Genomic DNA, 14523 nt, shown 5'->3' with positions numbered 1-14523 from the left:
ACTGTACATATTTCAGTCTATGAACCATTTCAAATGAATTTTTGTGTGGTGTGAGGTAGAAATCAATAGTCATTTTTTTTATAGATATCTAAATTGACCTAACAAAACTTAATGGAAAGAATATAATTTTTCCAACTGAATTATGATGGTATTTGCTGTAAATCAGGTAGGTGACAGCATTTATATACAGTTCTGCTTCTGGGTTCTCTATTATGTTTTATTCTTTATTATATTTCACACTAACACTCCACAATTTTAAATATTAGGATTTTATAATACTGTTGGTATTCAGTAGTACAAGTTCTCTAACTTCGGTATTTTGCATTTACATAAAATTTTCAAATTAGCTTCTCAAAATTAACCACATACAAAAAATCCCTTCTGGGGATTTAAATGGATTACATTAAATCTATAAATCACTTTTGAAGTCACTTGCTATCTTTACAATATTGAGTTCCACTCCATGAATATGGTATATCTCTCCATTTAGTTAGATATTCTTTAATCAGCAGTGTTTTGTAGCTGTCTGTAAAAGGGTCTTAAACATTTTCATTTAATTTATTGTTAGGGTTTTGATTTTTTTTTCATGCTATTACAAGTGATAGTGTTTTACAATTTTTATTTTCCAATTGTTGATTTTATGTAGGAACAATATTTTTTTGTATATTAGCCGCTTTTTTTTGGTAAGAATTTTGTTACACCCGTATATCCATATGAAGAGAACTGACATCTTTATTATGTTGTATTTCCAACCCATGAACATTGTATGTGTCTCTCTCCATTTTATATTGAGACCTTTGATTTCTTTAATTAATGTTGCATAATTTTCAGCCAACAAATGCATGTGTTGTTTGATTTGTACTGCATTATTTCATTTTTTATGGTTTTAAATGGCATCGTATTTTTAATTTTGGTGTCTATATATTAATTGCTATATATAGAAATATCACATAAAACATTTTTGTGCATTTGTCTTTTATTCTGTAACCTTGTCAAACTCACTTTTAGTTCCAAGAGTTTTTTGGTAGATTACTTGGATTTTCTACTTAGATAATCATTTCAACAGCAAACAATAATTTAATTTCTTTCTTTCCGATTTGTCTGTCTGTTCTTATTTATTGTGCAGCTAAATTGTCCAGCACTATGTTGAATAAGTGGTGAAATTGATATCCTATCTTAGGGGAAAGTATTCAGTCTTTTACCACTTAATTTAATGTTAGCTTCAGGTTTTTTTCGTAGATGATTTTTATCAAGTAGAGGAGGTTCTTCTTTATTTCTATTTTTTGAAAGTCATTTATTTTATCATAAATGGATATTGAATTTTGTCAAATTCCTTTTCCGCATTGATTGATATGGTCATGTGGTTCTTCTTCTTTAGACTCTTAATGTGATGAATTATGTTAATTGATTTTCAAATATTGAACCAACCCTGGAATAAATCCCACTTGGTTCTGGTGTATAACTCTTTTTACATATTACTGAATTCTATTTGCTTTATTTTGTTAAGAATTTTTATATCTATGTTCATAAAGGATATTAGTCTGTAGTTTTTTTATTTGATGCTGTTTCTGTCTGATTTTGGTATCAAGGCAATACTAGTTGCATAAAATAAATTGGAAAATGTTTGTTTTTCTTGTATTTTCTGAAAAAGATTTTGTATAGCTGGTGTTAATTATTTTTTAAAAGCTTGATAGAATTCTCCAGATAACCATCTGAGCCTAGAGATTTCTTTTTTGGGAGTTTAAAATTTATGAATTAAATTTTCTTAATTGAATATTATCTATCATTCTGTCTACCATATTATAATCCATACAATATCTTGCAATATCTGTTTCATATTGGGTGAGTTATGGTAGTTTTTGTTTTTCAGGAAATTGGTTCATTTCGGCCCTTATTATCTCTTTGGTGTCTGTAAGGTCTGTAGTAATTTCTGTTTTATTCCTGTTACTGGTTATTTGTGTGCTCTTTTATTCTTTGTCAGTTTTTCTAGAAGTCTGTAATTTTTATCTGGATTTTCACAGAACCAGCTTTTTGCTTCTTTAATTTTCTCTATTTCTGTTTTCAATTTTATTGATTTCTGCTTTTATCTTTATTATCTCCTTCTGCTTGCTTTGAGTTTATTTTGCTCTTTTTTTTTTATGTTCTCAAGGTGTAAACTTAGATTACTAATCTGAAACACTTCCTTTTTTTCTAATGTATACATTTTATGCTATCAATTTCCCTCTGAATTCTGAGTTTGTTGTGTTCCACAAACATTGATATGTTATATTTTCATTTTCATTCAGTTCAACATAGTTTTTATTTCCCCTGAGGCTTCCTCTTTGACCATCAATTCTTTAGAAGTGTGTTGTTTAGTTTCAAACTTTTTGATGATTTTTCTGTTCTTAATTTCTACTTTGATTCCATTGTAGCTAGAGGACATTTTTGGAATGATTTCAATTCTTTTAAATTTCTTCAGGTTTGTTTTATGGGGCCCACGATATGTCTATCTTGATATATGCTCAGCAGGCACTTGAAAAGAATATGTATCTGTTATTGGATGGAGTATTTTATAAATGTCAATTAAACACTGTTGGTTGATGGTGTTCTTCTATATTCTTGTTGGTTTTGTTAGTTGTTGAGAAAGGGGTGTCAAAGTCTATATTATGGATTTGTCTACATATTCATTTCAGTTTTATCAATTTTTACTTCACAATATTTGCAGTTCTATGGTTGGTGTATACACATTTAGATTGCTGTATCTTCTTGGTAGATTGACACTTTTATCATGATGAAGTGTACTTGTTTGTTTCTGGTGAATTTCTTTGCTCTGAATTCTACCATAGCCATTCCTGCTTTCCTTGGATTAACGTTTGCAAGATATATCTTTTTCCATCCTTTTACTTTCATCCTGCCTACATCATTTTATTTGAAGTGAGTTTATTGTAGACAACATATAGTTGGCATGTTTTTAATCCATTCAGTCTTTTTTTAATTGTTGCAATTTAATGGTAATTATTGATATATTAGGCCTACATATTTTATTTTCTGTTTGTCCTCTGTTTTTCTTTTTGTCTCCCTGTGAGTTTCTTGATCAGTTTTAGAATTTCATTTTGATATATAGTATTTTTTAAACAGCTTTATTGAAACATAATTCACATATTATATGATTTATTATTTAAAAGATATAATTCAGTGATTTTTAATATATTAACAGGGTTGTCCAACCATTACCACTATTTAATTCCAGAACATTTTCATCACCCCAAAAAGAAAGCCCATACCTATTAGCAATCACATCCCATTCTTTCTTCCTCTCATTCCCTGGAAATCGCTAATCTATTTTCTCTATATATAGATTTGGCTATTCTATACATTTCATATAAGTGGATGTATACAATAAATATCCTTTGGATCTGTTTTATTTCACTTTGCATAGTGTTTTCAATTTTTTATCCATTTTGTAGCATGAATCAGCGCTTTATTCTATTTTTTGACTGAATAATATGCCACTATATAGATATACTACATTTTATTTATCCATTTATCAGCTGATTATTTCCACCTTGGGTTATTTCCATCTTTTAACTGTTATGAATAATGCTGCCATGAATATCTGTGTACAAGTTTTTGTGTGAACATATATTTTCACTTTTGACTATATATACCTACAGTGGCATTACTGGATTATATGGTATCTCTTATTTAACGAGGAAGGAAGGAGGAAGGGGAAGGAAAGAAAGAAAGAAAAAAGAAGAAAGAAGAAAGAAAGAAAGAAGAAAGACAGAAGAAGGAAGGAAGAAGAAGGAAGGAAGGAAGGAAGGAGGAGGGGAGGAGGGAGGGAGGGAGGGAGGGGTGGAGTGAGGGAGGGAGGGAGGGAGGGGGGTGGAGGGAGAGGAGGAGGGAGGAGAGAGAGAGCGGGAGTGAGGAGGAGAGGAAGGAGGAGAAGAAAGCAGAGAAGGAACGGACGGAAGGAAGTGCAGGACGGACGAATAGGACGGAAGCAGCCTAACGCCAGCCATCCCCTCCCTCCCTCCCTCCCTCCCTCCCTCCCTCCTTCCTTCCTTCCTTCCTTCCTTCCTTCCTTCCTTCCTTCCTTCCTTTTCTTCTTTCCTAATTGTGATAACATTGGTTAATAACATTATAATTAGATATCAGTATACACTACAGCACGCTCACTACCAAAAACCTAATCTCCTTCCGACACCATATATTTGACTCTCTTTACCCATTTTGCCCTCCCCTCTCTCCCTGTAGATTGCTTTAGGTAGTATGGTCATTTCACCAATACTAATCCTTGCAATCCATGAGAATGGTATATCCTTCCATTTATTTGTGACCTCTTTAATTTCTTTCCTCAATTTCTAAATAGCTTTCAGAGTACAGGTCTTTTAACTCCTTATTTAAATTTATTTCTAGATATTTCATTCTTTTGATACAATTATAAACACGATTGTTTTCTTAATTTTTCTTTCTGTTTGTTATCAGTATATAGGAACATGACAGATTTTTGTATATAGTTTTGTATCCTTCTATTTTACTGAATTCTATTATTAATTCTATTACTTGTTTGGTAAATTCTTTGAGGTTTTCTATCTTTCATTTCATCTGCAAATAATGACAGTTTTACTTTGGATGTCTTTTATTTCTTTTGCTTGTCTGACTTCTGTGGCTAGGACCTCCAATACTATAGTGAATAAAAATGGTGAGAGTGGGCACCCTTGTTTTGTCTCCGATTTTAGAGGAAAAGCTTTCAGTTTTAACCATTGAATATGATGACTAGCTGTGAACTTGTCATATATAGTCTTTATCAAATTAAGGTAGGTTCCTTCTATAACCACAGTTGAAAGGGTTTTTTTTTTTTTTTTTCATAAATGGATGTCGGAATTTTGTCAAATGTTTTTTCAGCACCTATTGAGATAATTATTTGATTTGTATCCTTGTTTTTGTTGTGATTAATCACATTCATTGTTTCGTGCATGTTAAACTGTGTTTGCATCCCTGATATAAATCCCACTTGATCGTGGTGTATAATCTTTTTAACATACTGTTGAATTTGGTTTGCTAGTATTTTTGAAAACATTAGCATCTATGCTTATCAGAAATATTGGCTAGTAATTTCTCTCTCTATCACTCACACACACACACACACACACACACACATCTTTGTCTCATTTTGATATCAGGGTAATGCTGGCCTCATAGAATGAATTTGGAAGCATTTTTCAGTTTTTTATTTTTTGGAATAGTTTGAGAAGGATAGGTACTAATTCTTTAAGTGTTTAGTAGACTGTACCTGTGAGGTCATTTGTTCGTTGGGAGGTTTTTGATTACTGATTTAATTTCATTGTTAGTAATTGGTCCATTCATATTCTGTTTTTCCCTGGCTTAGTCTTAGAAGGTTGTATGTTTTTAGAGATTTATCCATTTCTTCTAGATTGTCCAAGTTTATGGCATATAATTGTTCATAGTATTCTTTAATGATTCTTTGTATTTCCATGGTGTTGTTTACAATCTCTCCTCTCTCATTTCTGATTTTATTTGTGTTCCCTCTCCTTTTTTGCTTGATCAGTCTTGCTACAGGCTTGTCAATTTTACTTATCCTTTCAAAGAACCAGCTCTTAGTTTCAACTGATCTTTTATATTGTTTTTCTTTTTCTATTTCATATATTTCCTCTCTGGTCTTTATGATTTCCTCCCTTGTTGTTGTAGTTGCTGTTTTTGTGGTTGTTGTTCCTCTTTTTCTAGTTCCTTTATGGGTAAATTTAGATTGTTTATTTGGGATTTTTTCTGCTTCTTGAGGTAGGCCTATGTAGCTATAAACTTTCCTTTTATAAGTGTTTTTGCTGCATACCATAAATTTTGTCAGTTTGTGTTTTTATTTTCATTTCTCTCAAGGTAGTTCTTTATTTTTTGTTTGATCCATTTGTTGTTTGGACCATGTTATTTAATCTACACATATTTATGTTTTTTCCAGTTGTCTTCCTGTAGGTGATTTCCAGTTTCATGGTATTGTGCTCAGAAAATATACTTGATATAATTTCAGCCTTCTTGAATTTACTGAGGCATATTTTGTGGACTATTATGTCATCTATCCTGGAAAATGTTCCATATGCACTTGACAAAAATATGGTGAAATGCCCTATTAATGTCTATTAAGTCAAACCAGTCGAATGTGACATTTAAGGCCATTATTTCCATATTAATTGTCTGACTGGATGATCTAGCCATTGATCTAGTAGAGTATTGAAGTCCCCAACTGTTATAGCGTTACTGTTAATTTCTGTCTTTATGGCCATTAATATTGCTTTATACACTTGGGTACTCCTGTGATGGGTGCATAGATATTTACAATTTTTATAGCCTTCTCTTGGATTGACCCCTTTAAAATTATGTAATGTCATTCTTTGTTTCTGTTTACATTCTTTGTTTTAAGGTCTATTTTTTTCTGACATGATCGCTTCTTAGCCTTTTGGCTAAGATCAAGTATATTTTTTCTGATATGAGTATTGCTACCCAAGCTTTCTTTTCACTTCTGTTTGCATAGAATATCTTTTTCCATCCTTCACTTTCAGTCTATGTGGTTTTTTCAATCTAGAGTCTCTTGTTAGCAGCATAGAGATGTTATGTTTTTAAAATCCTACGTCTTTTGATTGGAGCATTTAGCCGTTTGCATTTAAAATAGCCATTGATAGGTATGTGCTTATTGCCATTTTTTTCTTATTGCCATTTTTTGGTTGTTTTTGTTGTTCTCTGTTCTCTTGATCTCTTAATTTTTGAGTTGTTGGTTTTCTTTAGTGTTTTGATTAAATTCCTTTCTTTATTTTTTGTGTATTTTTGTATATTTTTGGTTTATGGTTTCCATGAGGTTCATATATATCCATGTATATCTATAGCAGTCTATTTTAAGCTGATAAGCATTTAAGTTCAATTACATTTCTGAAAGCATTACATTTTTACTCCCCCCTTCACTCTGTTGTTTTTGATATCATTTTATATCTTTTTGTTTTGTGTACACCCACATTATTTATTGTAGTTATATTTAATTTTGCTACTATTGTCTTTTAAGCTTCATATTAGTTTTTTAAGTAGTTTATTTGCTGTGATTATAGCGTATTTGCCTTTACCATGAGATCTTTTTTTTCCCTTTATTTCCTTATTTCTGGTTATGGTCTTGTCTTTTGTACATAAACACAACCCCTTTGTTAAAGGTAAGGCCTGTTAAGTGGTTATGAGTTCCTTTAGTTTTTGCTTGTCTGGGAAACTGTCCTTCAATTTTGAATGATAACCTTGCCAGATATAGTATTCTAGGTTGTAGATTCCTTTCTCTCAGCAATTTAAATATCTTCTACCATTTCCTTCTAGCCTGTTAAGTTGCTTCTGAGAAATCAGCTGATAGCCTTTTGGAGTGTCCCTTATATGTGAATTGTTTTATTTTTGCTGCCTTTAAGATTATGTCTTTATCCTTAACTTGACCAATTTAATTACAGTACGTCTTGGTATGGGTCTCTTTGGGTTCATCTTGTTTGAAACCCTGTGCTTCTTGGACCTCGATGACTGTTTCATTCCCCAGATTAGGAGTTTTCAGTCATATTTCTTCAAATATTCTTTCTACCCTTTTCTCTCTCTCTTCTCCTTCTAGGATCCCTATAATGCAATGTTAGGGCACTTGACGTTATCCCAGATATCTCTTATGCTATCTTCATGTAAAAATTTTTTATTTCATTTTGCTGTTCTGATTGGGTGATTACTACTCTTCTGTCTTCCAGGCTAATCTCTTCTGTATTAACTAATATACTGTCAATTCTTTCTAATGTATTCTTTATTTCAGTTGTTCTATTCATCATCTCTGATTGGTTCTTTATTACATTTTCTATCTCTTTGTTGAAGTACTGGCTTCATTTTTTTTTACTCTCAAGTTTATTGAGCATCCTTATGACCATTTATTTAAGTTTTTTATCAGGCAAATTATTTATTTCTGTTTCATTGGGGATTTTCTCTGAAGTTCTTATTCCTTCATTTTAGGCATACTCTTCTTTCTCCCCAGTTTGTTTGACTTTCTATGATTGTTTTTCTACGTTGGATAGAATAGCTATCTCTCCCAGTCTTGAAAAAGTGATTTCTGTGTAGACTGTGTGTTGACTAGTTTTGTCAGGCTGGTTGTAATCAGGGTGAGCACATGTGGTGCCTGGTGTGTCACCTGGGCTGAAAAAGTAGGTTCTAGATGGGGCAGCCTGGTGTGTTTGTACTTCTTTGCCCTTCTAATCCAGGTGTGGCTTCCTGGTGTAAATAGGGCTGCTCAGGTGCACTCTTGACATGCCCTATTGTTTGAATTGTCTGCTGTCAGATTAGGGTCTGGGCAGGGCTGTTCTGTGTGCTTGTATCTCACCACCCTACTAGCTCTGCCCTTCCTCTGGGGGTAGGGGAGAGCAGTCTTGTGTGCATGCACAGTTGCAGTCTGCTAGTTCTGCAACATTGCTAGGCAAGGCAGCCTGTACATACACATGGCAATGCCCCATTCACTCCACAGGGGGCAGCCATTCATGTGGGTACCACGAAAATTTGCTAGCTTCGCTCTTTCTTCCAGTGAGGTAGCCCTATGTGCCTGTGTGGCAGTTCCCCACTCCCTCTGCACTTTTTCTGGACAGAGTATCCCTGCTAGCTCCACACTCTTTCCAAGCAAGGGTATCCTGCATGTGTGCACACCCCAATGGGTGTGCGAAGCAGTACCCTGTGGTACTACTCATTGGATCAATCTCTGGGTTAAGGGGCTCCTTGTATGCATCCTATGGGGTCCTGGTGTTTCTGCTAAATCTAACCCCAGGAGGGGTGGCTGAGGATGTGCTATTGCACCCTGCAGGTTGGCCAGAGAACCTGGATGGAGCTCCTGCCCACCATCCACAGTGCAGGGGAAAACTAAACAATTGTGCTCACGAGTTCCTCTGGTCCTGGGTTGTTTCCTCAACTCCTAGAGAGCTTTTGTAGTTCCCCAACCTTCTGCATGCAGTCTCTCTCTTGCTTGTTGTGCAGAAGCTGTTCAGTTGGCTCACAGTTGCCTCTCAGGAGGAATTACTCTAAATATCAGTGCACATTGAATGTGTTCTTGGAGTGGAGCAAGCTCAGTGTCTCCCAACACACCACCGTGGACCCATTCCAACTTTTCTTAGATTAACCACAAGTTCACTAATTATTCATTATGACTTCTTGATGAATAGTTGTGTTTTTCTTTCTCTGCACTCTTTCTTTCACCTTCCATTTTTGCTATTGAGAAGGGCGCTTTCAGTCTAATTGTTATTCTCTTGTATGTAACCTATCTTTTCTTTCTGACTACTTTTAAGATCATCTCTGACTTTGATATTCATTATCACTATAATGTATAGTTGTTTTTATTTATCTTGCCTAAGATTTATGTACTTCCTGAAAGTTAACATTTATATTTTTCATAAATTTGGGGAAATTATCAGCTGTTATCCTTTCAAAATCTTTTCTCTTGCATTTTCTCATTTTAATATTTCTGGAACTTCAATTAAATATATAATGGCTATCCACATTCTTATATCCCTGTCTCATCTTCTTTCTTACTCTTAGTTTCTTTCCAAGGCATTTTGGATAATTTATATCTATCTACCTATTCACTTTACTTTCTTCAATTATTTGTACTCTGCAGCTAAATTTATTTATTGAGGTTTATTTAGCGACTAAATAATTGTATTTTTCAATTCTTTAATTCGTTTTCAAGTTTACCTGGTCATTTTTTTTAATGGTCTCTTTCTTATTCCTTTAAAGCCCCTCTTTTTATTTCTGGGAACATTTTAGGCATAGCTTATTTTTATTCCACATTTGAGAATTTTAATATCTGAAGTGCTTCGAAGTGTAATTATGATTCTTTCAAAATTTACTCTTGGCCACAAATGTTTGTTTCCTTTTGTATTTGGTAGTTTTATCTCTTAATCTGTAGGAATGACTGTATTTGGGGTACATTCCTTTCAAAAGAGCTTACATTACTTGTAAGTTACCCTCCATGGTGTTATCAAGCTAGAAACATTTTCAATTAATATCAAGGCTTGGGATTTCCAACACCATGGAAATAGTAGAAGTTTAAACCCACTTGAGGGCAGCCTTATAATTATGGTTTCTTAATGAAGCTTTCTACATTTTTTTTTTCCCCCACCAGATCTGCAGCTTGAGACAAACATTTTCTTCTTGGCTCTTTTTGCCAGCAGATAGATTTCTTTCTTAGCCTGTCCTTTTACTGATGGTGACACGGATTTCAAGGCTCGCAGCTTCAGGGGTGTCTATTTTGCTTCACCATTTTGCCCAGCCAAAATATTTGCCTCCTTTTCCTCTGCCCAATAATTAAAACCAGGCATACTATTTGATTTTCTTTACATGAAGTTCAAGAACAGATGAAACTAATCTATGAATATAGAAATCAGAATATAGGTGTGTTGGAGCTAAGATTTTGGAAATCTTTTAAATATTGATTTAGGTAGTAATTTTACAGATATATACATACACATGTAAAAATTTTATCAAATTTTATACTTAAAATTTGTGCACTTTACTTTGTATAAGCTATATCATATTTTTTTAAGTATAGAAATAAGGTTTCTGTTATTGGATTACTGATTGCTCTTACTTTTTATGAGAAATCAACCATGCACATAAAATAGTTCTGATTGTTTTATGAAGACCCCCCTGTGTGTTAGCAGTGGGTTTTTCCGATTATCCAGTCTACCACAGTGTTGAATGTGTAAGTTGCATGCTGTTCTAATTCTGATGTGGTTTTTGGAGACTTTAGTAAAGTATTGCTTAAATATTCCAGTCAGACCTTTTTAAAGTTCAGGCTTTGTGTCTGCTGTGCTGTTGGGAAATAAGGGAAAGTGTGTAGATTCCCCCAAGAGAGGAGCTTTAGTGGTAGAAATAGTGCTCTGGAGGGCAATGTGCAGTGGCTACAGTGATTACCATGATTTCCCAGGGAAGGTACATTCTCCAAGCTAGAGTCAGTCCTCGGATATCTACTTCCCCCTCCCAACTGGAACTCGTTCCTACTTTGGAGACACTAAAGGAAGATAGAGGTTTGTTTATTTTCTAAGGGTTCATAACCAGCCTTCCTTCACCTCCTTTCTTCTCTAAAATGGGGCACCCATGTGTACATTTGAGGGTTGTAATGGGTTGAAATTGTAGCCCTTCAAAAGTTATGCTGAAGTCCTAATCCCAGTATCTTTAGAAGGTGACTTTATTTGGAAACAGGGTCATTGCAAATGTAATTAGTTAAGATGAGGTCACACTGGATTTAGGGTGGGACTTTATTATTACTGGTGTGCTTATAAGAAGGAGAGAAACAGAGTAGAGAACATTGCTGTCAATGAATTGTGTTCTCCCAATATTCATGTTTTGAAGCCCTACCCCCAATATGATGGTATTTGGAGACAAGGCCCTTGGGAGGTAATTAGGTTTAGATGAGGTCATGAAGGTGGGGACCTCATGATGGGATTAGTGACCTTATAAGAGGAAGAGACACCAAGCACTCCCTCTCTACCATATGAGGACAAAGTGAAGATGACCAACCCAGGAAGAGAGATCTCACCACAACCTGATCATGCTGGCACTCTGATCTCAAACTTTCAGCCTCCAGAATTGTGAGAAATTAAATTACTGTGGTTTAAGTCACCTAGTCTACAATATTTTGTTATGGTAGCCTAAGCTGACTAATACACCACCACTTAATGACCGACCGAAGCAGAGAATGATGTGGCGCAGCAGCAAGCTGAGGAATGTCAGTGATTGACGGCCACCACCAGAAGCTAGGAAAAGGCCAGGAAGGATTCTACCCAGAGTCTCAGAGGGAGTATAGCCCTTCTGACACCTTATTTTGGACTTCTAGCCTCCAAGACTATGAGAGAATAAATTCCTGTTCCTTTAAACCACTTGGTTTGCCATTCTTTGTTATAGCAACCTAGGAAACTAATATGAGGGTCACTGTAAGGTTCATGAAGGAAGGTTGGAAATGGGCAAGAGATAACTCAAGGTCTTTCTTTGCCTGATTTCAAGTCATAACTGTGGTTAGGAGCCCATGGAACCTGAATGTTAGTCAGAAATGAAGATAAATCCACTCCAAAATTATTATATAAGTTATGGGAGGGAATTCAATTTTCCAAAGGTCACTTTATATCTAACATTTTAAGAATCTATCTGTTGTATAAAACGCAGTGCATCTTTTTGGTCTTATTAGGTGAAAATTCCTGCCAAGAATTGGGTTGCAATTTTCTTGCCCTAAGCATTTCATTTAACAATTCACCTGATGAATGGGGAATAGTTGTGAGCCAGGAAGCTTCCCTGAGATTAGAAATCTTACTGAAATGAACAAGGATCAACTGGAGAGTAGAGGAAAAACATTCTTTTCTATTTTTCATTTTAAAATCAGGGAAAGATTTAAAGCATCAGGTATTGCAGTACCTCTCAAATCAAGGATATGCATATATTTATATTTTTCAGAGATCAGGAGAATGCACATAAAGCCTTTGAAAATGTGAGTGAATAAATACCTACATGAACATATGGCAGGGGAGTGTGATCCTGTTAAACACTTGCTGTTCTTGGCAGGAGCAAAGAGCTAGAATGCCTGCTCATTTAGTTCTTCCCACCCCCTCAGATGTGAGTCTTAGCAGGTGGGAAGATGTGGTGCTAGCTTCCTGTGGTCTATGTAGGAAGGAAACTCTACTGCCAGAGCTGCAGCTTTGTCCAATGCCAAGACAATATTAGGACATGAATAGACAGTATATGTTGTTCTGAAAGTGGAGCCCCCAAAATGTGTGGAAGATGTAGTGCCCATCTGGTTGCTGAGGAGCAACTACATTGATGTGTTTATAGAGCTCTGTCACAAGCTATGGGCTCTGTGAAATGCCACATGCCAATCAAACCTTCCTCAACACTCTGTTTAGCCTCTTAGAACAAGTGCAGCTTTAAGGACTGAAATATCTGTGGCCCAAAACCCTTATGTGCTCTTTTGCACATGCTCTTTCTTTTGCACTGGATATTCTTCATCTCACTACTACCTCATTCTTTTGGTCTCAGCTTATTTACTGCCTATTCAGGAAAGAGTCACTGATCAGCATGTTCTTATAGTCAGAGTTTTGTACATTTATAGTAATTAAATTTTGTTTATCACCATTGTTTTTATTTATCACAGCTCTCCTTACCAGATCGTATGAGGTTCTTTTTTTGTTCAGTATAGTTTCCCTAGACCCTGTACAATGCCTGACATGTGGCAGACAATCAATAAGTATCACTGACTAATTGGAAGTCCAGTGTCTTCCTACCTGAAAAATTACTGTGCCTTATAGTTCATTCTCAAAATAAAAAAAAGAGGGATATGGTGAAGAAGCCTTTAAAAAATTTCCACACATCTCTTATTTTCAAAGAGCTCCCTCTCATTAAAAGAAAGAGAGGGACAGAGGGAAGGAGGGAGGAAGGAAGGAAAGAAGGAAAAGAGAAGGGAGGAAGGAATTTATTGGAAAGTGAGCAAAGGATATGAAAAGGCAATTCACAGAAGAAATTCTAATAACCAACAAATACACAAAACTCATTTAGACTAATAATCACATACATGAAAATTAAAAACAGTATTTTATACTGTCAGAGTGGCAAAAATGTAAAAGATTGGTAATATTTGTTGCTAGCAAGAACTTAGGGAAGGGTACTCTCATACATTCATGGTAATTCCAAACTATGCAGCCTGTATGGAGGGCAGTGGTAGTACTTTCAGAATGTAAACTATATTTATTATTTAATAGGGAAAAATTAGAAACTGCTAATGCCAGCCAATAGGGAAATTGTTAAATAAACTTTAGTACATTCCTACTATGGAATTTCTTAGCTATATATAGTAACATCAGTGAAAATCTATGTAAAATTCCTTAAAAAGATTTGCAGAACAATATTTATAATATGATCCCAATTAAATATATTAAGAACATAACGGTATATTCTCCAAAGAAAAAGGTCTTAAAGGAGTTACAATGACTATAATCATTATAATATTGATACCAACTAATTGATGTGAGTCCTGTGAGACCTTTTCTCCTGAGGAAGTGAGAAAGAGGGGTTATTTTTTACAATGAACATGTACTGCTCTTTTTAAAAACTAAGTATGATTGACATAAACTTTATTTAGTGTCCAGTTTGTTTTGACATTGTATACATCTGTGAAAGCATCACCACAATCAGAATAATTTCCATCACTCCCAGGAGCTTCCTTTTGCCTCTTTGTAATCCCTCCTTCCTTTCCGAACCAACTCCTGTCCCCTAGCAACAACTGATCTACTTTCTGACACTGTAGATTAGTTTGCATTTTACAGAATACTATATAAATGAAGTCATACAATATGTACTCTTTTTTTTCGCTTCACTCAGCATTGAGATTCATCCACATCATTGCATGTATCAATAGCTTTGTCTTTTGAATTGCTGAGTAGTAGTCTATTGTATGAATCTATCACAATTGGCTTATCCATTTACCTGTTGGTGGACATTTGGATTACT

General features: G+C 34.8%; 1 protein-coding gene across 1 annotated transcript in view; it reads left to right on the top strand.

Annotated features, from left to right (window-relative positions):
- The window catches only part of LOC107505996 (charged multivesicular body protein 3), a 93838-nt gene that overhangs the window by 28582 nt on the left and 50733 nt on the right, over positions 1-14523 (top strand). The window lies entirely within an intron of this gene.

The sequence above is a fragment of the Rousettus aegyptiacus genome, unplaced genomic scaffold (genome assembly GCF_014176215.1).
Source record: "Rousettus aegyptiacus isolate mRouAeg1 unplaced genomic scaffold, mRouAeg1.p scaffold_m13_p_7, whole genome shotgun sequence".
NCBI classification, from domain to species: Eukaryota; Metazoa; Chordata; class Mammalia; order Chiroptera; family Pteropodidae; genus Rousettus; species Rousettus aegyptiacus.
The sequence above is the reverse complement of the archived record's forward strand: the minus strand, read 5'-3'. Positions and strand labels throughout refer to the sequence as shown.